The sequence below is a fragment of the Etheostoma cragini genome, chromosome 9 (genome assembly GCF_013103735.1).
Source record: "Etheostoma cragini isolate CJK2018 chromosome 9, CSU_Ecrag_1.0, whole genome shotgun sequence".
In the NCBI taxonomy this organism is placed as follows: Eukaryota; Metazoa; Chordata; class Actinopteri; order Perciformes; family Percidae; genus Etheostoma; species Etheostoma cragini.
This window is the reverse complement of record NC_048415.1, coordinates 25,682,421-25,704,056: the sequence shown is the minus strand read 5'-3', so window position 1 is coordinate 25,704,056 and position 21,636 is coordinate 25,682,421. Positions and strand designations below refer to the sequence as shown.

Sequence of the window (21,636 nt, the reverse complement as noted above, 5' to 3'; positions counted from 1 at the left end):
GTCATTCTCACCAAGTCGGCTGTCAGAGTGGGTAAATGTCGTGCACTTGTTAAAATCGCATCTCCAGGATTTCTGTGCGGCGACTCCTTTTTGAATGCTGTGATTCCCGTGTCTCCCTCTGGATGTGTCTGCTCTTTTCATGTTTCATTCGTTTACATATTGGCCATGAATAAATGCATGCACACAAGTCGGCATGGATTTCTTCATTGTTCATCTGCCTGTTTGTGATTCCGATTTGCTTGCAGGTGAGAAGAAGAAAGGATGTGATGAGTTTTCCCATGAATCCAGCCATTATCTTGAGTCAGAGCTCTGCCTCTCTGGCTCTGCCGAGTGTTATCTGATTGCACACAGAAAGTCCTTGATGCTGCCTGTGCAAATTGGTTTGCCAGACGGCGCACACACGGAGGAGAAACTGAGAGAGGGAGAGGAAACGTTGCCAATTAACATCACCTCTTTACACAGGCTACTTAAAATCCTTTGACTCGCAGCATGAAAAAACACCCTCTCCTTTCGCTCTTTCTTTGCTCGTGGGCTCTCACACTCCTTTTATTTTTATATCCTCATCAAAATATGTGTCTCGGAATTCCCCTGTTGGAGTAGAGAAGCACGGAGGGATAGACGCTTGCAGAATTGCTGGTGTCAGGATGCATTAAACAGGTCAGACTAAGAGCAGTGTGATGTGGGCTAATTTAAGGCTTGAAACCAAACGAACATAAATGTTTTTGCCAAATAGCTCAAAGCTACAGTCAAGATAGATTAGAAGTGGGGGTTGAGATCTAAAATTGAAACGCACTGTCAGAAGTTTTACACTAAAAGCAGAAATATTACATGCCGGAAGATGCAGCTTGGCGTACTTGGCCCTTAATTACCCGTCTTGTAAAAACCTGGTTTGAAATGAATGGTTTGTGGTTGCTGGCAGCCATAATGGCCATCATTAATTCTTGTCTGCTTTGCTGTTGTGGTCCTCCAGCTCCTATTGTGCTTAAAGCAAAGGCTAATATGAGTGTAGTGTATTGGGCTTTCATTCCTGCTCTGGAGCCAATTAGAGTGACAGCAGCTCGTCTATGTGGCCCAATGGAGCATGTCTCTGGTTCTGTCCAAACCTGACCCCTCTGCCGCTACCTCCCCTCCCGCTGAAAACTCGGCGACTTTGTCAAGTGTGAGGGGTCCTCAGGGCCTCTGTGACCTTCCGTGCAGAAGATTTGTTCCGAGCTTTCCAATTGAGTTGTATGGAATGGCACTACGTGTGTGTGTTAGGGCTGGTCAGGGGACAGCCAGGACACAACATGGCTTTTCCATTGGCCAGACAAAGTGTGCAGATCACCCACAGTCAACAGAAACTAATACCGCAGGGGTTAGCCACAAATCCCCTTTTGGCAGAAGGAGAGAGAGAGAGAGAGAGAAACAGGGACAGAAAGAAAGGGGTGGCTGTAAAGAGTTTAGAAATGCCCGCATGAGTTGAGCAAATGGTAAACTGAAATACGTTTAAGTCTGGTTTATTGATATGAGATTTGAGGCAGTAGATGCAAGTTTCCTTTCAACCTGCAGCACCTCTGGATCACACTCCCAGCCTCCATGGGGAGCTACTCTTTGCCAAACACACCACTCTTCTATGGATTGAAATATAAAATGAAGGATTTTTTTTTTTATCCAAGGAAAATACAGCTTTTTGAAATGAATCTCTCCGTGTGTGTCTCTTTCTTGTGGGAGTCGTATAGGTCAATTACTTCAAAAAAGTAGTCCATGTTATTCTTGCTCCTTTCAAATTCACATTACACCAAACAGCCACCCGTTGTCTATGCATTAGATTATAGTTTTGAACAAAATGTACAGGAGTCCGGGATCTGAATAACACATTTATATCTCTTGCACCTATAGTCTTACCTGTACATGCACCACATTTCGTCTGTATAAAGCAGCTGATAAAGAGATGTATTTTGAGTCCAGGCTGTAGGAGAAGATCATCATTACTACAGCTATATGTGAACAGCCTGTACTGTGCTGCAGCTGTCAGGGAATACAGGGAATCTATGAGGGAAGCTCACACTCACCCTCAATTACAGGCTTGTACTGACAGCCGGTCTCACTGCTCAACAGCCAGCCAAACCACCTAGTCAACAGCCATGCATGACTCTCCTACCCCCACTCAAGACATCACTTCACTGGCCCCTCTCCCCAGTTTTCAGCTAACCTTTGCTATCTTAAGGCTAATGCTCAGTATGCCCGTGGGTCATCTGCTCTGTGGATGTGCATGTTACACTTATCCGTTCATCAGTTTGACAAAAAAAGGAAGCGTTTGATGCTATAGATGAGAGCAAACAGGATTTGGCTTCTAAATGTATTTTTGTGAAAACACACCTTTTTACGTAGATTCCACATTGTAGTGAAGCATAGACTAGTGTTTTTAATGTTAAAGGCAAATTACACACCTGAACAGATACAAAAGTATTAAACTAAATACACTACATGCCAGTTGTTCCCTATTGCTGATGTGTTTTGGACAAGATGGAGGTATGGCCTGTCCCAAACAAAGAACAAACCACCAAGAATTTACCTAATGCAAATGCCATGTGAGCACATTGTTTTGGATTTCAACATGCAAGCTGTTAAGGGTTGTAACGATATGCGATATGTAACCGAAAGCGCGACACTCGGATCCACAAACCTGTGAGAAGGCCAAAATCGCGACACATATCCCTTCCAACTCCCAGAGTTATCCTTCCTGCCCATATAACAAGATCTCATCGCAGCCTCTTTTATTCTGCTTGTGGAGAGCTACGCGACACATGGAACTATTGATGAGGACTGGCGAGTTAAATTACGGTCCGAGAGAATAGCAGGCACACACACGGCTGACCTGCAGGTGGAGGCGCTGGAGACACGCTCGGAAATACAGTACACGCCGTGTGCCGCTGTGGACTTGTGTCAGTCCCGCAAATGGTTTCAGGAAAGTGGATGCGTGTGTTCGACAACGCCCAAAACGCCTGAGACTCTGTTTCCTGTGCTTTATTTTGGAAGGCTGGCTGCCAAAAATTGCACCTTACTAGCTAATTCATTAGCCTGCGTTAAATAAACTCAGTAGCTATCAGTAAACAGAAGGTATGCCAGTGTGGCTGGTGTGTGCGTAGCGCCAGTGTTTATGCGTTTGTGTGGTGTCGCCCCGCCCCCACATTTGGCGAGTGTTAATTTCGAACCCTGCACAGTACTGTGGCACAGTAGCCATTTCATTGACTTTGTGAATGTGAGAGGACTTGATTAAAGAATTTTCAACATGCTGGAATCATCTCCACAATGGAGTTTAGTTCCGTGTTTTTCCAACAGAAAAACAAAAAAAAGAATCAAGGTTCAAATCATATCGCGGGTCAAAAATGGTGATATGAACCAAATTGTTGGGTTTGGTGTATCGTTACAGCCTTAATAGCTGTTGCGTTAGCAGGCGGCATACAGTGTATATTTTAGACCCTCTGGAATTCCAACTTACCCAGTCCAAGTTAGCAATAGCCTTCCTCGACCCCCCCCCACCCCCCTCCCTTAGAGCGCCGTCATGATCTGAATGATCTTCTGTGTGCTGAGCCCAGGGGATACCAGTAGGTGATAACAGAGGGGGGGTCACATCATTGATAAAACACAGGTTAACACAGCCATCTCACTACATGCGTGTCATGTTCTCACTCACCTCCACCTGCGTTTCACCTTCTGTCACTTTTCTGTCTTTTCTTCCTTTTGTCCTATGAACGCTTTGATACTTTCCTCATATCTCTGTTGCAGTTATCTTAGCCATACATACACCATATATATATCTATAGATATATATATCTATAGATATATATTTATATGTAGATAGATATATTGATATACCGTATATCTATCTATCTATCTATCTATCTATATATATAGCGACCGCAGGTTCGACTCTGACTATATAGATATAGATATAGATAGATAGATAGATATATTTATTTGAAATATTTTTAATGTCTTGATTCTCTCTCCCGCTGATATTGCCTTTCCTTTTTCCCTTATATTCTCTCTTCGCCTTTTTATTTCTGGCTCTCTGTCTGTCACCATGCTCTCTGTCTCCTGATTCCCTGAAGCCCTAATCAGGGCTCTCAGATGAGGCACACAGAGAGAGAAAGAAGCGAGCACAGCGGCTCCCAGTATGTTCACTAATAGGGCAGAGGTTAGAGTCTGTCAGCTGTGGCCATAAAGACTTTGGTACTATGGCTCTGACAGCACCCGGCTCCTTCTGAGTAACCAGGAGATCTAAGTGCTAATGCAGACAGCACTGCACGGTCACAGGCTAACTGCTTGCTGCAACGCTGTTTGGCAAGGGCCCCAAGATGAATCCGAGATTCCGGAACAAAACTTTTTTCTTTTCTTTTTTTACAGAAATCACATAAACAGGAGCCCACTCTAATTTTCTTTTCATTTTTGCATTCGTCTCTCCTCTTTCCAGCAAGTTATCCTTCCGTGACTTCTTCTGCCTCCTCCCCCACTTGCAGTGACTTAAACTCAGGTAATTTGAATATGTAGATGTAAAGTATGAATGATTAATTAGGGTAATGCAGCAGGATTTAGTTTGCTATACCTCTTATGTGGATATTGAATGACTACAGCTGATTTGCATAGATCTTAACCTTATCCCACTAGTGTGAACTGTACCACAGAGAGAGTTATTTTTAACTCTAGTTTGGGCATTTTAGGCCTTTTTTTTCTATAGGACAGCTTGGACATGAAAGGGGGGAGAGAGGGACAATGACATGCAGCAAAGGGCTGCAGGTCAGAGTCGAACCTGCGGCCGCTAAGTCAACAACTAGACCTCTATATATGGGCGCTCTTGCTCTACCAGGTGAGCTAACCAGGCGTCCAATACACAGTTCACTTTAAATAAATGCACATAAGAATAAGAATAAACCATCAATAAAAAGCTGACTTGTTACATGATACCTTGACAGTTTTGTCATATCCACGGCCCAAATGTTCGGGTCACTGTGGGATTGTTGGGTCAACAAATGTGTTGGCTGATGTATTAGCCCAGCTTATAGCATGACATGTTACATATATGTTACACACATAGGGTCAGAGTGATCGATGATTTTCCAAGACCTAACTGGTTTGATTTGTTTTCTCTAATTGGGCACAGGGGACCTGTGGTGGGAGAAAAGACCTGAGATATGATCACACTGCCCTTTTGGTGTGATAAATAAACCTTAAGCACATCCCTGTGCACCCTTGCATGTATACATAATTATAGAAATGTTTGAATGCACACGTGATGAGTGGGTTCTTTTTCTATAAATCAGTGGGAGACGGCAAAAGAAAACAATTTGTGATTGGAACAACTGTTAAAAAAAAGATACTATTTATCTTGGTAATGCTTTTCCCATTAGGTCTTTCATCAACCATCTCCATGAAAGGTTGGAGCGTTTCAATCATAAATAATAATGTTGATGTTTAATCTCGTCTGTGTTCAGCTGGAGCCTGAGCAATTGTCATTTAGTCAAAGACGAACCTTATGTTAGAAGTCGACCCACCCCCCTCGGTTTCAGAGGAGCTGGTGAAAAATGCGCGGAGAGACTGTAATTGAAATGTAGTCAGAAATGGGTTTTGTTCCTGTTAAATTGAATTTGATGGACTCCAAACTGTGAGCCCATTTCCGTATTTTTAATTAAATGTCTGTGCGTGTTTTTTAAAGATCATCTGAACCAACTTGTCACTTCCTATAGTGTGGTGGTAACTAATTAATGTTTACCCTGACTTGTCACTACACGTTTGTCTGTTTATTCATTATTTAGGATACAGTGGTTTTGAACGTGTCTTTTTTTCCCTCATGAAAAAACGTAGTGTACAGCTGAGGTGTGTGTTTGTGTGTGCGTGCACTGCATGTTCCTGTTATGTGTAGCAAATTTATATTCTCCTCTCAGCAAACATTCTTCTGCACGTTGTTCCCTTGACCACTCACACCTTTTGCAGAATGGTTGCCATGGCAGCCTTAAAGCCTCAGCCTTTGCAGGGTTGCTGGAGGTGTGTGTGTGTGTGTGTGTGTGTCTGTTTGTGTGTGTCTGTATTTCCATGTGCAAGCATGTATTTTAGCTTATATGTTTATTTCTATCTACCGTGTGTGTGTGATTGAATTGTACGTAGTGTAGGAGTGCCAGGGGCTCAGTATGGGGTGCAGAGGGGGAGACACATTTTCTTTCACATTATTTTTTTATCAGGCCTCATAAATGTCAAAAATGGGTTGACGAAATGATCCTTGTTTAGAATATTTAGATTCATTCTACATTTATTTTGTCCTAAAGACCTGCGGTTCCTGTTCCAATTTGCTTCACAAATGGACATACTGGTACACACAAACACACACACACACACACACACACACACAGGAGCACACTTTTTTTTTTTTTTTTCCTGAGGCAAGGCAGCTGAGAGACGAATAGTTAAACACACGTACACCAGCGGTGGAAAACGCACCGACATGACCTCACACATACAGACGAGTGAGGGTATGGGAAGATGAACAATGGCATACAGGTCCGGCAGGCGCTGTAAAGGAAAGGAAGCGCGCCAGAGAAAGGAGAGGTGGGCGCAGGGGGCAGTCCGGGGTCAATTAGAATTCATAAAAGACAAATGAATCCATAGCTGCGCTCTAATACCAATTACTTTTGATCACTTAATCAATTAGAGTTGGTTAGGGTTACTGTAGCTAAACAGAAAATTACGTGCGACATTCACCATTGGCGTCGAAATGACTTTTCATCAGCCACCACATCGGAGATGTTAATTTCCTCATCAAGGTGGAAAATGGAAGGATATTCAACCGCCTGGTTGGAAATGCACACTCCTGCACACACACATGCAGTCACACAAAGTTATTACAGGCCCTTTATTAAATATCCCTGTGGCCCCTTAATAGACAAATAGCATCTGATTCTATCAAGCAGGGTAGAGAGAGAGAGAGAGAGAGAGAGCGAAAGAGGGGAGAAAATTAATGGAGTCCTCGGCGGCAGAGAGAATATGCAGCACTGAGAGACAGAGTAAATGAGTAATTCAGAACTGATTGATTGTACTAGAGAGAGTGAGAAGTGGAGAATGAGTGAGAAAAAGAGGGAGCGATATAGAGAGGCAGAGAGGGATAAAAAGGACCAAAGATTGCAAGAAAGGGGGAGCAATTGGAAGTGAGGGGTAGAAAATGGAATGTAGAGTGATGTGATGGATGGATAGCGAGAGAGAAAGATTCAGACGAGTGAGATGGAGTGGTAGTCGCTCCCTACACCTTTGCTGGATGGTTATTAAGATAACACTCCTCTACTCGCATGTCTGGTGTAACTGCACCTTTTTCCATTCCCACCCCTAACCTAGTTTAAGTTCAGCCATTGCCTAGGGCTTGTGGAAAGAGGAGTGGCAGCAATATGAGGTCAAGCCCGGGGAGGGGAAAAGCCCAGCGGTTAGTATTCCCGGAGTGTCGGAGACGGAGAGATGGGAGGGAGATGAGGGGAGAGAGTGTCTGGGGAGAGGAGGGGAAAAGGTGTCTCATGGATGAGGCTTTAACTTAAATTAACCCTGCGTTCTACGACATGTTTTTAAATACTACTAGTCTGCTTTGCCAAATACATTTTATAGGAACTACAACCCAACGCTGGTTCGATTCGGGTCGGATTCTGGGCTCACTTAACTTCTCTCATTCCATTGTGCCCATATAACTATATTAATATTATACATACACATTGTATGCATGTGCATTTAATGGGACAGTTCAGACGGTAATAGAGGGCATTGTGTGCATGTTTGTGAATCCTGCATTCCATGTGTTGTTGGGTTTAGGCTAATAAAACACTTTGGTACGTTTAGGACTCACATTTCCAGTCAAATACCTAAGTATTTTCTAAGAAGTGTTGGCACAAGATTTTGGACATTGTCCAATGATGTGTCCTACTTTGATGATCCCCTGACTTATCCTTAGAATTTCATTTTGTTCAGTGCTATAGTTTGTAATAAGAAATCTGCACAACTAATGACGTTCACATCAGCCTCAATTGCTCCTTTTTATTGTCTTGTTTCTGTGCGTAATTACAGCTTCTACGGGCTGCTAGCATGGTTGTAGACCCTTACTCTTGTTTAGTATTTAACCAAGACCACTACCTTTCTGCATGCATGCATGCATCTGAATTCCAATGTCGCCATGCGTGCTAGTACAGCTGGTGAATGTATGCAGAGATGTGACAGTGGAGCTCACTCCAGGTGGCTCTCAACACTTCCAATACTGTAATATGTGGATTGAATCTCCCCTCACACTACATGTTTCACAACCAGACAGGTGTTCGTGTGAATTCATCTTCATTCTTGCAGATTCATTTCTCCCTGCCCTCCATGTCTTGCCCTCTCTGTAATTTATCTCTCCTCTCCATTTCCTCCTCTCTCCGTCTTTGATGCCAATGGCCTAGACAGGCTTGCGCGATGCAGTATTGATGTGGATGGTTAGTTAGTTCTTCCTTTACATATACGTAGTCCTTCCTGTCTAATTAGTGTGGAAGGAGAAGTGTGTGTGTGTGTCCTAGCCTCTGCTCTTATCATCTCAGGGCTCTCATTAACAAGCCTTTGTTTTCCTTAGCTTCATTAGCATTTCCCATGACAGCGGCTGTTACCTCAGCGCGAGGCTAAATGCTAGGCTAAATGTAAGCCATGAGAAGTCAGTCTGTCTTTTTTCATTAACATTAGCCTGTTTACATTGTCTTAAGTGTTTGTAAGTGCAGTGACACAGCTTTCCCTAATAGCTCTTTGGCTGTGGGTCTACATATCAAGTGTCTGCTGTAGCTTTTTGCTGCTTTAAAATTGCGAGAGACAAATGATCTCTCCTGCAGAATATGGAAGTCCTGCTTTCACCTTTGGGTGAATCCACTTGTCTGTGACCATGATGAGTCCTGGCTACTCTATTAACATAAAGGCAGCATCTGCAAAGACATGTTTCCTCCAGGTGCTGCACACTCTTTGTAGTGTCTACTATCACTCCCTGGCTAGAATGCAGAGAGAAAACAGGAAAAAAACAGGGATTGCTGATCCAGGGACAGATGTGGGGGAGGTGGAGGCTAGAAAATTGGGGGAAATGGATGAGTATAGATGGGATGATGAAAGGGGGTGTAGGAGGTCGTTTCAGGGGGTCCCTGAATATGTTCCTCATTATGATGAACTCTACTCTGGGGATTTTGTGGCGAATCAGAGGGGAGATGAGCAATGGCGACCAGGCTGGTACTGGAGATTACCTGTCCTAAGGTGATGCGGGAGTGAAGGGTGCGACTACCATCCATTTATAATGATCACCATGGAGATGCAGGGGAAGGATTGTTCAGCAGAATCCACCCTAGTCCCATCATTCGCCAACCCCCCCACCCCAAAATAAACAGTACTACACACGGCTCCTTCTCAATTAAACGTGACCAAAGGAAGGACCGTAATGGTGGTTTTGATTATTTTAACAAATTTTAGAGTAGAATTTTTTTTTTGTGTGTGTGTTAATTTACTCCATTTGGGCTGTGGCCACGAGCAGGCTCACTCTAGAAATGCAGTTTGTGAACCTTCAGATGAAGGTCTTGAAATACCAACCACAGCAATGTTAGCTAGAGGTGTGTACAGTGTGAGTTGGGTATTTTCTCTCCTTTTAATTCAATTTTATTTATTGTATAGCAGGAGTTATCTTTAGACGTAAGAAAGTAAGGCTAGCCCACACTCACACACACATCATTTTCAGCTACAGTTTCCCACAAGCAAACGTTCCAAAAGGAAAAACATCCTTTTAGGCCAAAACCTTGGACAGACCCAGCTTCTTTGTGGGCAGCATCTTTCACTGCCGGTTTTGACACGCACACTAATTCAATCTAGAGAGATGTTTGCAGATATGCAAATAAGGTTTATTGTACAGTACAATAACAATTTACAAAGTCTTTGGCGATTAAAAAAAAAAAAAAATTAATTTGTTTATTAGTCCCCAATGGGGAAATTACTGCACTACACTCTGTGTACACACTTTTTTTTTGTTAGTACTCAAACACAGGCCTGAAATACACACACATGCTCAGGACCTATACATGCACTATACATGGAGAGATGTCAGAGTGAGCGGGCTACCAGCTGAACCAGCGCCCTGAGCGGTCGGGGGGTACGGTGCCTTGCTCAAGGGCACCTGGCAGTGCCCAGGAGGTGAACTGGCATCTCTCCAGCCACCAATCCACGCTCCCAACTTTTTGGGTCCATACAGGGATTTGAACCAGTGACCCTCCGGTTCCCAACCCAACTCCCTATGGACTGAGCTACTGCCACCCTGCGATTAGACTCCATCGCTATATGAATATATTCGTATTTCTTAATAGGGGTACAGAACAATCTAGACCCCGGTGGTGGTGACGAAGAAGCCTGAAGACCAGACCAAAGGAGGCTCCAGACCGGTCAGCTGGAGTAGAAGGTGGAGGCTGGGGGTGTGCCATGATGTCTTTCACTCATCGGTGGGCCAGATTCTCTGTGCGGGCAAACCAGAGAATGGGGAGGTAATCTTGCCGCTTATGACCTCATAAGGAGCAAGATTCCAGATCGGCCCATCTGAGTTTTCATTTTCTCAAAGGCAGAGCAGGATACCCAGTGCTCTGTTTACACCTATCACCATTTCTAGCCACTGGGGGACCAAAGGCAGGCTGGGGGAACTCATATTAATGTTAAAAACTTCATAAAGTGAAATTTTCATGCCATGGGAGCTTTAAATTGCATTCAGTATTTTTGTAACCTGATCTGTCATGGAGTTGGGGCTGTCCGCGGTACGTGCAATGTGTCACAGTGATAATCATCTGTGCGCTGTATATAGTAATGTGGATTCTCGAGGAATCTGTTCAGTTCTAGTTCAAATGCAGCTTTAAAAGAAGCTAAAGGAGCCTAATGGGAGAAAAACTTCCAACTGTGTGGAACACTGTTGCATGTCAGCTTTACTGGATATGTGAATTCCTTTAGAATCAACAAGTGAGGGCTTCTTTAAACTCAACATTTTGGGCCACTGTTAAAAAAATAACAGGGATATATCTGTTGTTGAAGAGACAGAGATTCTTCAGCAGACAGAAGATTCAATCATCCATGATGTAATGCAGCCATAAGACATGTATTTTGAGTAAGTCTATTCCAATTTCTCTGTCTCCTCTGTCAGATGAATATTACTCAGGGATCGAGAGTGGCGAGACAGATGTGATTAATTATGAAGAAAACTGTCATACTTTCTATCCATCCTTCCTCATCCTCTTCCTCTCTCCACCTTCTCCTCTCTGCCTTCATCACTCTTCCCTCCTCTCTCTTTAAACCGCCCACTAACATTGTCTATCAGCAACCCAGTGCTTGCATATCCTTGCAGAAGCTCAAGTGGTCATTATTCACAGCTTAGACCATGGCTGTTTGATGTGAAATAGCTCACAGTGTGATAACATGCATTTACAAATGCAATTAGCATAGCGATTAGCAAAGCTATTTCACATGTTAACCCCTCAAACTCACAGGCACCTCTCTCAGGACCCCCACAGTCGGTTCTGACAGCACACTCAATGAAGGGACATGCATTTCCATCAAGCGCCTATTCCCCTCCGAGGTGTAAATAAAGGAAAGGGAATACTGTGTACTAGATGTAAGAAAATGAACATAAGAAATGTATCCCCCCCGTCGCCCTTCCATCTCAGCAGCATTTAACATTTATCACAGTATCACTTTGGCTTTTTTGTCCACAATACGTCCCCAAGGATCCATTCACTGATGGATTTACACACACACACGTGCACATGGAGCACAAAGTGGCAATATCATAATGTTATTTCAACAGCGTGCCCAGTGACCCCTCTAAAGAGGACCCCTACTGTGGCTATATACACATAACCTTAAAAATTCACTCACTCACTGCACACACGCACACACACAAAGACATGGTCTAAATAATTTACAGAGATAGACGTCTAGCCCCTTGCATGAATAAGTAAGAGGCAGCCTCCTGGCCAGTTGCGCCCCCTCTCACGGCTCCACTCGTACCGCGTACAGTTTAATCAGCTCATATATATTGCATTGCTTGCTTGCTTGATAGTCTCAATAATTCTGTGTTCAATTTTTTTCCCATTTAACTTCCACTCAGTGACTCTACAAATTGTGGTGTTAAGAAACATTTTCGTGATAGTTTTCCACATCAATCTGAACAGTTGAAATGTGGGAAGATGCAGTTTAATTAGATTTATTATATGTAACGTTTTAATGTTTCTGAAACTGTTCTTTTTCATCTTATGATTATAAATGACCTGTGACAACAAACAAGACTAACGGTGAAAAGAACACTATTTTTTATTTTATTTTTAATCTGCAGTAACCCATTCTGAAAGGTCACAGATTTTTGTGCAACATCCGAAAAGCCGGTGTTAGCGTATCCAGCCAGGTGAAAGATAGCAGAAGATTTCTTACTATCATAGGCGTAATTTACAGGGGGGTTTGGGGGTCACAACCCCCCCAATAATCAAAACTACGCCCTTGCTTTATATAGGCGTATTTCTATTTTTATTTTATTTTAGAAGTTATCTTTTGTAGTTGATATTGAGGCAAGGCCATCACAGAAAAATGTATCTTAGAAATCAAACGCTAAAAGGGAAAGGCTAGGGTCAGGCTTCAACAGATGGAGTCAATTACAGAATTGTAAATGATTCTAAACCGACTCCAATTGGCCCTCAGGTATGTAATATATCTAGTTGATTCATAAAATAACAATGCAAGACGTGGCTGTACGTCAGTAGCCTACACTAAATTACGACCCCCTTCCATTTAGCGTCTGTTTTTATTTATTTTGATTCTGTTTGTGTTGGCCTATGATTTCCTTTTTCCCTAATCCCCCTGTTTTGGAGTAAAATGTCTGAGGGTTTCATTAAAAAAAAAAACTATATTAATCTTAGTTAATATTACGTTGGTTGCTACAACAAGCTCTTGATGCCATGTCTTGTGAGACAGTGAGAGGGACACCGGGTTTAGCTCACAAGACATCCAAAGTAGGCTGAGTTACCGTAGGCAACACTTAAAATGTAACAATGCATTTTGTTTATTTCATCCTCATTGTATATTTTAACACTATTTCATGAGGTATAATGATTATCTAGAGGCCACGTGAAATAGGGGACCCCAAATAAGCTACTAAAAGCTATAACAATAAACATACAACAAATAATATACCCACCAAAAACTCAATTTACCATGGAAACAATTGCATCTGTAACTTATTGTTTTATTGTAAGGAATTAATCGCAACGATAGGACTCCCCTGGAACACTAACTCAGTAATACAGCACCATAAAGAAAAGACCTTTATACGACGACGAGAGGTAAAAACACGACCGGCCAAATCAATACAAACTGAAAGTTCTACTCTAATTCTTACTGTAATTAGGTAACATTAACCTGCAGTGTGTGGCTCATCTTATTTCTTTGTTCCTGACTGAGTGCTTGTTCCTTCCTCACCTATACCTCCTCTTGTTATTGTGGCTTTACAAACTCTTCGCCAACTCTAACAAGTCCCAGTTCTCCTTCTATAATTCAATTCCACACTACACTACACACACAACCACTAGGGGCATTTGTTTCACGTGTGTGTAACTGAACTTTCAAACATCCACTCTGTCGAGGTTTATTGCAGTCTCACATTCTTTTTTTTCTTGTAAAACCTCTCCAGATATTTATTGTAACAACTGTAGGAATTTAGCGGATCCCGGTGTATGAAATGTATTAGACATAACTTGAATATGATTGAACAATCTACTCATTCAATGATTCCTATGGAAGTACAAAATAGGAAAAAAAAGAATCAGAGGCAAGATAAGAGAGATGCTGTTATTGTACTATTAGTATTACTGTGTAGTGATAAAACAAAGAATGCAGCGCTGCAGAAGAGGGTCTGGCTAGTCCACACAGCATTTCAGGGTGGCAGAAAAGCATGCTTCGGTTATTGGCATTTCTTTAAACCAATCAAATCGTCTTGGGTGGTGCTAGGCGCCGGATGGCTCGGAAAAATAGCCTCAAGAAGGAACTTGTAGGGGTGGAACATGTGTACCGACTGGACAGAGAGTCTAGCTAGCTGTCTGGATTTACCCTGCAGAGATCTGAGGAGCAGTTAACCATAGTCCACAGAAATGTACCAGAGTTTAAAATGCTAACATAAATGAAGTCCAAGGATGTCCGGCTTAAATGAGTGAAAATTTTGCAAAATTTCCGGCGGCAACGTAGCAATACCACAAGTGGAACGTCATGACAGACTATTAACTAAATACTCTCGTGGTGAGCATTCAATAAAAACCAGAATTGGATAAAAAAAATATATATATTGCAGTTCGTAGTAACTGTGCCTTGATTGTCATTTGAAGCATGGTCTGGTCAATAATTGCATGTGTGGGCTGGTTTCCAGAAGAGTCGGTGGAGGTAGCGGAATCAAATCATTTTTGAATCATGACATAACACACATAGTGTGTGGAGCACTGCTGCTGACTGAGTTGGATAGTTTAATTATGGCTAGTAAAATGATACCACACATGGTGTACTGTAGGTAAACCTAACTATGATCAAATATATAGCCACGGTTATGAATGAAATACTCAAACTAATCAAACAAATATGATTCTACTTGATTATCAATATATTGAGTTCCTTCATGCATAAAAGTTGGCTCTTTAATTTTATTGTACATTTCCCAAATTTAATCTTAATTCTTAAAGTAGAACAATACACACAGAAGACATTTTGCACTCCGACAACACAAGACAATACATAAAACAGTGACTTTATATCCAAAAACAATTACGATAGTGTGTAGTCGATGCACTCGGACGCACAGGGCAGGTCTGCCCAGACATGTGAGGGAGGTCCTGGAACATTAAGTTCATTACACACACAGTGATGTACCGGCTGTCTTTGACATAATGCTCCTTGTCCTGAGCCCATGTGCTGTACAGTCTGTTGCTTGCACCATCTGAAGTTTATAGATTATATTCTGTATCAAGCTATCTCCTTAGACATAAAGTTTGTCACTATTTTACCAGGAGAGGCTGTCTGTCTCTGCGTTTGGACTGAAGTTTTTCTGACTGGTGTCAGAGGTTGAAGGAAACTATGCTTTGCTGCTGGGAGTTTTGATTGGGAGTTATTTTCTTATAAAGTAACCTGCATGACTGTAGCTCTGTAATGCTCTGAAAAGCTCCAGTGGGGCTGAGTATTTTTTGGTGCTTTTCCCTTTTATTGGGGGTGGCAGTAGCTTGGTTAGTAGGGAGTTGGGCTGGGAACCGGAGGGTCGCGGTTCAAGTCCCCATACGGACCAAAGTATGGTGGTGGGCTAGTAGCTGGAGAGGTGCCAGTTCACCTCCTGGGCATTTCCAAGGTGCTCTTGAGCAAGGCAACCCCCAGCTACTCAGGGCACCTTTCCATGGGCAGCCCCCCCACTCTGACATCTCACCATTAGTGCATCCACCATAGGTACTGAGTATGTGTGTGTAATTCAGGCCTGTGTATAATAAACGTATTATTATTTTTGCATCGAGACAGAGGATATGCATGAAAGGCGTGAATGGGGCAAACGTTCCTAGTGGGTGAGCTAGAGCTTGCCCCAACTTTGATGCTTTTGTAGCACCAACTGATTTTGTTTTGGTTCTATTGAGTATCAAAAGTGCCGTGTCATCCTGTACCAAATCGTTCAGGTACCGGTCCTGATTCAAGTATCAACGTTTTGAACAATAGCTATCCCAATGCTCCAGGTCTGGTAAAAAACAATAGGAGACTGTAACAAGGCATTAGTAAAAAGTTGTAGATTGATTACGAAATAACTTAAAAAAAGAGACTTAGAATAGCTGTCCTGGCCCATTTTAAATTAGTAATCTAAATAATTGAGCAAAACAAAAGCTTACAAACAATACAACAACTGATCAATTTAATTCTAAAAATCTCTTGTCTCCTTTCTCATCCACTTACATCTAGGTTTGTTCACACCCGCCATGTGTTACCATAAAATGATCTAAAACTTCATCTCAATTCATTATTTATTCTTCAAGTAACGTTTCCATCAGCGTTTATTGCACAAGCCGTATAAAGATCAAATGTGATGTCAAGGCATTTTTCATTCAATATCACTTAATTCTGATAAAACCGTGTGGATGGAAACATGGCTTCTGTTTCTTTTTCTTCCACTCTCTCTCAGTTGCGTTCAATTGGCAGAACAACAGTCGCAGAAACAAGCCTCTTTGATTTAGCATTCAATTATGCTACCTTCCTCTCCCCCATCCTGACCTATCAGTCTCTGCTGGTAAAGCCTGGTTTCTTAATGGTTAGGAGGACAGCCTTGCTGTAGCAGCACAGATCATAACAATTTATCCGGACTGAGGAAAGGGAAGGAGGAGGGAGAATCTACCGAGAAAACCAGTTTTTAGTCTTCCACACTTCTTTCTTTGGCACTCTATCTCTTTCTCAGCAGGGGATTGTTCTGTTCTTCTGCAGTTATCTCTGAGGCTCTTTGTGTCATTTTGGTAGTAATTAAACTATCCGTTAAATCAGGGACGCAGAGGCTTGAGGATCTGGGTCTCGGCTATTTCTATGGCAGAATCTTCGGGAGCAGCAAGGATAAAATACTATGATAATTCTGACTGGAGAAAGGTTCTGCAGAGGGAATCTCTGTATGCATGACAGCTAAACCGGGAGACCTAATGAGAGAGACATCGAGGCCAAAGGTATAAAGAGAGTGTAGACAGAGGGAGAAGCACAGAGAGGTAAAGAGTGTAGACAGTGGGAGAAGCACAGAGAGGTAAAGAGTGTAGACAGAGGGAGAAGCACAGAGAGGTAAAGAGTGAGAGCGAGAGAGAGGGAGAAAGAAAACAAAATAGCGTAAAACGCTGAGCGCAGGTTGCTTTATGTCGTCTGGTATCAGGGGTAATATTTGGAGGCTGGGAGCCAATATGAGTGAGACGAGGGGAGGCGAGTCTGCAGAGCCAATAAATTATGGGCCTTCAAGCCCCACTTTACATTAATGGAATGTGCAGCGCTGCTCTCTCCAGTCGGCCGCTGAGATTAAAGAGTAGGGAAATGGCTGTGGACAGGCTCTCCCTGGCCTGGGCTCTCTGTGTGATGTGGGCCTTCAGAAACCTTCAGAGTCGCCCTGTGGTACACAGGGCCATCAAATAGCAGCGGCTGTTAACGGAGGTCCAGACCCTGCATTTTAGTTTAAAAAAAAAAAAAAACATCCCAACAAAACCTTTTTGTGATCACAAGCCATGGGCTTTGGTGCTGCTGAGCCAGAAAAGGTGGCTCAGCAGTAATGCTACAGAATCCTTGCTTGGGTTGTTGATTTGAAACTCTGTGTTAAATATCTGCTTCTGGGAAAGTCAACCTAGATATACAGTGTGGTACTCTGAAGATTTCTTGCAGATTATGTGGGATAAAGTGTGCGAGTATGAGAGAATGGCTGAAGCATATCTATCTAAACCCTGCTCTCTTCCACAGCCCCCGGTCCCATTACCCTCCTATTCATCTCTCAATTGAACCGAGCCACCGCTGTGCCTCTGCCTGTCTCCTAGTGGTTTTAGACTTGTTTGATGGAATCAGATGCATCTGGGAAGATTCAATTAAAATGCCGTTGCCTTTCTTAACTACTTCTCATTGCTCGCATGTCTCCTGCCAGTGTTTTAAAGTGATTACACACAATTATTTCAATTAGATGTCAGGAAGTAGTGCCATCATCATCAGACAGCAATCAGGTTGTGGTGGAGCAGTGGGAGACGGAAAGCGACAGCTTCTCTCATTCTCTTTCATTAAAGATGGAGGGGAAGATTGCAGATTTGTGTCTTCTTTATTTTTTTCCCATTCTATTTTTCACAATGTGGCACACTTAAGGAACGCCAAATAAGACACTTTTGTACTCCCTGCAAGTTTTTCTCATCTCTGCTAATGAATGAAATCCTCTTCTGGATCTCTTTCTGAGCATCAGGTGACTATGAGGGATTGAGTGAGACACAAAGGGAGAGCAGACCTCCTGTTGTGTCCTGGATAGAGTCAAATAGAGCGGGAAGAGAGAGAGAGAGAGAGAGGGACTATACAGACAGCCTCCTGGCTATACTTTACAGTGTGGAGCGGTTACACTGTTACCTGAATGAATTCCTGTTTCACAAAAATGTAGTTTAAATGGATGCTGACTTAAAGAGTGAGATTGTGATTCACCCCACCCCCCCACACCCCCCTCCTTTTTTATGTTCAGCTACTACCCCCACCCCAATACTTTGCAATCCTTCTTACTTCACGTAATACAAGTAAATTTAGTTAATTACTTGTATTGTAGTGCAAAATGGAACTTACTACTCAACATTAAGGAAAAACTTACTTTGTGTTCTTTGATGGCGATCAGCAAGAATTCCTGAGTTGAGCAGTTTGTGGTGGGGCATGGTGGTCTGTGTTTCTGTTGGGAGCTCCAGTTTACTGTCTTTGAGGAGCAGAATATACTATAGGAGCTCCCACGGGACTAAGGTATGGCAACAGAGCTAGCACAGGAGCTGCTGGGGCTCTGCAGGAGGAGACACACACACCGCATAATGAACAACCCACCGCCCACTGCAGCACAAGATGCGCACACACACACAAATACACACATGGGCACACCCAGGTACAAAGGCAGAAACACACATGCGTTCAGAAAAGATGCCTATTTGTCTATAATCCCATCTTTATATAATGATGTTTTGTGATTTTCACACGTCATTATCAACCATACATGCACACATGGCAGTGTTATGAGCCAGCCCAGCCCTCTGCAGCTCATGCTTGGTTGCTTAGCCGAGGCCACGCTGACTGCATGTCTTACAGCTGCATCAGTATGCTACGAGCATGGTCCTGTGTCTACAGCACTCTCCCTCCCTTCATCCACCTCTCCTTTATGTCTCCCTCTCAGTTCTGTCTTAACCTCCGTCACTCTCTCCAGGCTTGCTTGGCTCTGGTACTTCTTCCTTTCCCCATCTTGTCCTCTTCTAGAGTAAAAAATAGGGCCAGTTATTACTGCAGAGCTGTTCCTATGTATTCATCTCTTTACTATTTCCTGCCTACTTATCTCTGAATAGTGTGTATTTTACTGTACTCCCTTATAGTCCACTTATCTCTCCACTTCATATCTCTCTGGTCTCCCTCCTCCACCACATCTTTGCGTCACTGCTGGCTCTGCTTTTGGCTTTTTGGTTCCAAGTGGGAACAGCATGCTAGGCTAATTATATGGCTACCGATCCAGCCATATTGGCTAATGTTGTTTTTCTGCCTCTTCTCTCTGTTGTATTGTAACCAGGGGACAGGCCCATTAATTGCCCTGCTGATGACTGTCATCATCTACACCCCTCTATGTCCGACACAGAGGGGTAGACTGTGTGTGTGTGTGTGTGTGTGTGTGGGTGTGTGTGTGTGTGGGTGTGCGCCTCAGCGGGTGTCTGATGGGAGGGTGCTCAAGTGTGGAGGACTCATCATGGGTTATTAGGAGCATGCAGGGGGGCCATCAAGCGTGAGAGATAGAGAGATAGATGTGGCAAAGAGAGAGAGAGAGAGAGAGAGAGTAGTCCTAATGTGTGGCTTTGAAAGAGAATCATTGAGTCTCTCCTCTTGCTCCTCAATAAACTTTTTTGGCATTATGGATAAACGTTTGTTGCCAATACACTGAATTTCATAAAGTCGGGGGATTTTTACAACACTAGATTAACCTGACTTCTTGTCCCTAGTGTGGGTCAATCTCTTAATGCATGATCCTACACTTCCCAAAATGCTACTCTCTGTAGTATCTTATATCAGGACCTCCTTACAGGCTTTCTGTTATGAATTTGTAGTCTCCAAACCCAAGCTGAGATAACCCTGCTCACTTCACTATGACATCATCAGGACCATTTTCTTAAGCATTGGAAAGCTCCTAGCAACATCTGTTTCACTGGCTCAGCAGATACCACCAGTGACTAGTGAATCTACTGTGATGACATGAAACACACACAGAATGTTGGAGTGCTCCTTTTAAATAAATGTATTTACTCTCACTGAAACGTTCATGGGATGGATGAGTGTTATAATGTGGCATTTAGGGACAGGTTTCAAATGGGCCGATTATTACACTCTTACACACTCTCACACACTCTCACACACTCTCAGACACTCACACATGCCCATACGTACATACAGTATGCCCGCTGGTCTCGCTCATTGGCCCTCGTTAATTTCCTGCAAAGCCTCTTCACACCACATGAAGGCAGATAAGGATAAAGGATAAGAATCTAGACAGCCTTGTACACCATGATTAATTCATTTCATATTCTGTTTGCCTAGAATGAATGTGCAGTTAATATTTCATATTTCTATGCTTTTTCACATTGCAACATGATTATGAGAGGGACTCTTAGTGGATGTGTGTGTATGTTTGGGGGGTAAGAGAGAGAGAGAGAGAGAGAGGGTGAAATCACACATTTTGTAAATTGTGTTAATACTGTTTTTCCTCACCTGTAATGCTAATGTGACGCTTAAGTAATTGAAATTCAAAACAAAATGAGATTAAAAGAGACAATTCAAGACAGAGATACAGGAGATGACTGGAGAAAGGAAGGACTAGGAGGAGAGAGACAGCTACAGCATTGCATTATAAGTATTTCAGTGTGGGGGGTAAAGTGTGTGCTGACACAGTTTGTTGTTGTGCATCTAAGCAGCACGAGAATAAACAGAGTGCACCTCTAGCTTTATTTTCATGCTGTATGAAACAAGAATTTAATTTTTTTCATTTAGGAAATGCCACAATGATTGTTTGCAGTATATTCATTACACTTTATCCTCTGGAAATAGGCGGCATGAAGCACATACGGTATATAGTAACGGAGAGAAAGAAATGAGAGAAAGAGGTGACACAGTTTTCATATCACATAATACAACCCTTGAAATGTTATTATTGTTCATAATTGGAGCCTTTAATAAGCATGTGAGCCGTGAGGTCATTGTGTTTTAATGGTGTGTATCACAGTTATCTCTGGATAAGCTTCCTTGATATTACAGTACACTAGGAAAAAAAGTAAACAACACACACACTGTAGAGCCTCCCTTTGAATGCTTATGTGGTAATTCAAATGCACTTAAACGTCTCCGCAGATTTACGATGAGAAGGCTCTTATGGTTTTAGAGGCTGGCAGTCGAGCTGACTTGCAAATCTCACAAATCTCCACAACGTGTTGCGTTGTGGCCTAGTGGGTCAACAACAAGCTGACTGGTTGAGCCAACTTCCTTTTGGAAGACAAGTATTGATTTTTTTAAGTAAAAGTCAACGCGTCCAGGTTCAGTCCCACTGTTTAATTCAAACAAGGATAAAACAGACAATCACAACTTCTACACCTCACACCAAATCTATGTTTGCTTAAGTGGCAACAGAGAAGCATGTCACACACACACACACACACACACACACACACACACACACAGACACACACAGTGTCATACTGCAGTAGTAGTATTGTATAGGTACTATGAAGTAAGAGCCATAGGGCTGATGGAGAAGTTAATTAGAGGCCAGGCCAGTCATCTCCACCTTCCGACCCATTTTCACCCCTCCCATCATCCCCTCTACAT

General features: G+C 42.7%; 1 protein-coding gene across 1 annotated transcript in view; it reads left to right on the top strand.

The window, feature by feature from the left end:
- Positions 1–21,636, top strand: part of dab1a (DAB adaptor protein 1a) — a 197,138-nt gene that overhangs the window by 90,822 nt on the left and 84,680 nt on the right. The gene's annotated exons all lie outside the window — the stretch shown is intronic.